Genomic DNA, 3,995 nt, shown 5'->3' on the forward strand with positions numbered 1-3,995 from the left:
TTTCCTACACTTGCATTGCTCATCCTCACATCCCATGCCCCAAGAAGAGCCCTGAGCCACTCGTGAGGGACTGGATCTGCCTTCCAGGGCCTGGGGTCAGGGTTTGGCCTTTCTGCTTCATAAAACAAAGCAAGGGTTTTCTCAGCATTACAGCCACCTGCACAGTGTCTTTGCCTACCTGCAAGCACAGCCTCCAGTTATCTGCTCTAACGAGTCCATGGGGAGGCTTTGCCAGTAATGGCCCTCAGTGGGACCAATCAATGCTTCAAGGTTTTTCTTCTGGCTTTCACTTCTTGAGAGGTTTGTTCAGTCTCCTCTCATCATTGGAGGTTCATGGACTCAGGGCCAAATACACCATGGGGCTCATTAAAATACAGAAAGGCCTAACGAGCTATTTCTTCCTGTAATTTTCTTCAGGTCTTCAAGACCTGTACAGCTAATTGGAATCATTTCATAGTAGAGTTAAAGAGGAAGATTTCAAAGTGCACCTAGTAAACAATATATTTTTTAAACATTCATTTTATTAATTTCAGTTTAGAGAAGAGGTGATAGCAGCATTCTCCAATTGATATTGATGCAGAGTGTCTCCTCAGGAGGTCTGGGCAGGCAGGAAAAGCAGTCCCTTGAGGTCTGACACTGTATGGACAACCTTGCTCCTCACCTCCCCAGCCTCCCCATTTCTGTCACTGGCCGCCTGGGACTTGCTTCACTTTGCCTTCCATCAGACTTCTCTGAACTCTGGGAGCTGAATGTTACAGCTCCATTGCCCCATCTCCCACCTGCTTTCCTTAGAGAACTGGCTGCACACAGGCACAGAAGCATTTTTCCTGTTTGCAAGCAAAGAAAAGTAAAGCATGATAAAGTTTCCTAAACAAGAAAACACACTCCTGAAGCATATGCTAAGTACAGGATATCTCTAATGAGGTTGCCTTTCTGCAAGGGATGATCTTATGAGAAATGTTCTAGACAGACAGACACAAACAGCAGATATAAACATAAGGAAAGAATTGGCTAAAGAGACAACTAGACTCTGAAAGTCAGGCAAGCTTTAACTCCCTGAAGCTCAAAGCAGCAGCATAGGTGAGAGGTATCTGAATGAACAAAGAATAAAGGGAGGAGAAAACTGGAGAATAATGGAAAGGGCCTTTGTCTAGACAGTCTACTGAATGAAATAATGCCAGGCACAAGTATCGGCTGGGAAAGGAGTGGCTGGAGAGCAGCCCTGCAGAAAGGGATCTGGGGTGCGGGTCGACAGCAGGCTCAATAGGAGTCAGCAGCGTGCCCTGGCAGCCAAGAGGGCAAACCGCATCCTGGGGTGCATCAAACACAGTATAACCAGCCGTCAAAAGAGGTGATTATCCCGCTGGATTCAGCATTGGTGCGGCCTCACCTTGAGTCCTGTGTGCAGTTCTGGGCCCCACCATTTTGAAAGGATGTTAAGATACTTGAATGTGTCCAGAGGAGGGCAACCAAGCTGGTGAAAGGGCTGGAAGGAATGTCCTGTGAGGAGCGGCTGAGGACACTGGGCTTGGCTAGTTTGGAGAAAAGGAGGCTGAGGGCAACCTCATTGCTCTCTACGGCTTCCTGAGGAGGGGAAGTGGAGAGGGAGGTGCTGATCTCTTCTCCCTGGCATCCAGGGACAGGACGCGTGGGAATGGTTCAAAGCTGCGCCATGGGAGGTTTAGACTGGACGTTAGGAAGCATTTCTTTTCACACCTGGACAACGGGGCTGATGGCTCTCCCAGGGCAGCCCTGGAAGGAGCTGGGACAAGGTGTTCATTCCTCAGGAGCCTGTAATTTGGGTTCCCACCTGCCACTGTGCCTCTGTGCTCTTCTCAGGTTGTGGAGATGGGTTCTTGATGAGCTGGTGGCTCTCCTGTGATGGGCCTGGGAGCAGCTGGGGCAGGGTATTAACTGAGTTACTCCTCCTGCCATTGTCAGTGCCTTCTTTGTGTGTGCAGATGAGCTTCTTATCACTTAACCTAACACAATCCAACAAGAACATAAATCTCCTGAGGCATCTGTATTTGGAGGTTACATACATATGCATTGGTATTGCTTAACATATGAGAGCAGATCATTGGAATTGCTGTCCAGAAATGCACCAGGATTAGGGGAAAAGCTGCTTTGTTGCACGGGCAATGGCTTCATTCAGGGCCAGTATCACAGTCTTGTTTCTAAGACTGTAGATGAACGGATTTAAGAATGGGTACAGGACAGTGTTCAGCAAAGCTACAACTCTGTTTGTCTCCAAGGAAACATCTTCTGAAGGACACACATAGAGAGCAATGCAGCTCCCATATGCAATGGCCAAGGTGATGAGATGGGAAGAACAGGTAGTAAAAGCTTTTTTCCTCCCAGAGGCTGCTGGAAGGTTGTAGAATACAGAAAAGGATGCCCATGTAAAATACCAGAGTTAAACATAAGGAACCCAGTATGACCAATGATATAAAACAGAGTCTATTTTCCAAAGCAGGCTGGTGTCAGAGCAGGACAATTTGAATAAGGGCGAGTTGTCACAAAAAAAATGGTGGATCTTGTTCGAGCCACAGAAAGTCAGCTTGTAGAGGAGGACCAGATGGTAACTCGAAGAGCATGATGCCTATGACCCAGGTGGGAACAACCAGGTGGATGCAGAGCTGAGGCTTCATGATGGCAGCATAATGCAAAGGCTGGCAGATGGCAACATAGCGGTCAAAGGACATGACAACAAGTAGAACAAGCTCTGTACCGCCCAGGGCAAATAGAAATAGGATGGGCAAAGCAGGTGCTTAGTGAGATTGTTCTCCTACCGAACTCAGGATCACAAACAATTTGATGCTTGTGGAGGATGTAAACCAGATTTCCAGGAAGGACAGATTGCTGATGAAAAAGTACATGGGGGTTTGCAGGCGGTGATCCACACACACGAGGAAGATGATGGTTGCGTTCCCCATCACTGTTGTCAGGTATATGAGCAGAAGGACCAGAGAGAGAAAGAGCTGTAGGCTTTGATCAAGCCCCGAGAAACCTTCTAGGATGAACTCAGTAACTGCAGATTCATTTTCTGCTCCCATGCTGAATTTCAGTTCATCCTGCCGAGACAGGAACATGGCAAAAAGCAAGTGTGATAATTTCACAGTCTGGATGAAAAGTTCGGTCCTTCCTTTTCTGCTTCTTTCCTTTCCCGCAATCTTCCTATATAACACAGAGAGAGAGCCTTCAAGCATTGCTCACACCCTGATTTTTATGTTGTACATTTCAGTTAGAGTCCTCAGAGCATTTCCTGTCTTCTTTCTACCTTTTTCAAACACTCACAAAGGATTCTTTCTCCAGGACAGAAGATTTTAAAGAGGCTGTTAGCTATTTCACCCCATTCCTGGGAAATTCCAAATTCACTCAGACCTATTGCAAACATCTGTCACACCTCTGTGCCAAACTCATCTCTTCTATTGCACAAATGCTAAACCATCAAATCAAATCAAATCAAATCAAATCAAACCAAACCAAACATGTATGTTGAAAGCTATTCTTTCTACTTTTCAGTACTTGCCTTTTTGGACTAGGAATCCCTGAGAATCTGTTGATTTCAAAAGAAGTAATGTCAAGTATCTCTTCTGTAATGCCCTGCTTTCTTCCACAGCTTCTTGCTCTCTGTTTCTTCAGCAAAGGGGGAGGGGGTAGAAGAGGGACCAAGTATAACTTGCCTTCTTTAGTACTCGAAATAATGACTGAAATTTATTACGGTTCCACACAGTCTCATCTGACATCCGTCTGCACTGAAATGCCGTTGTTTCGAAACAGCTGCTCATTGCTATGACTATCAAATGTCCTGACCTAAAGGCAGAGCAAGAGAAGAGTGTCTGGAAGAGATTTGTAACCTTTCTTTTGCATGCCAGTTATAGGTTGGGAGGACCCAGCCTCTAGCGTTTTCTCTTGTCTCCACTGACTGCAGAGGGAGCCTTGGGAAAACAAGTTCTCACAGGCACCTGCAGCAAAGTAGATGAAACTCACTA

General features: G+C 46.3%; 1 pseudogene; it reads right to left on the reverse strand.

Annotated features, from left to right (window-relative positions):
- Positions 1–2,110: 2,110 nt before the first annotated feature.
- LOC127028237 (olfactory receptor 49-like) lies at positions 2,111–3,056 on the reverse strand (annotated as a pseudogene).
- Positions 3,057–3,995: the final 939 nt, after the last annotated feature.

The sequence above is a fragment of the Gymnogyps californianus genome, unplaced genomic scaffold, assembly GCF_018139145.2.
Source record: "Gymnogyps californianus isolate 813 unplaced genomic scaffold, ASM1813914v2 HiC_scaffold_282, whole genome shotgun sequence".
Lineage (NCBI taxonomy): Eukaryota > Metazoa > Chordata > Aves > Accipitriformes > Cathartidae > Gymnogyps > Gymnogyps californianus.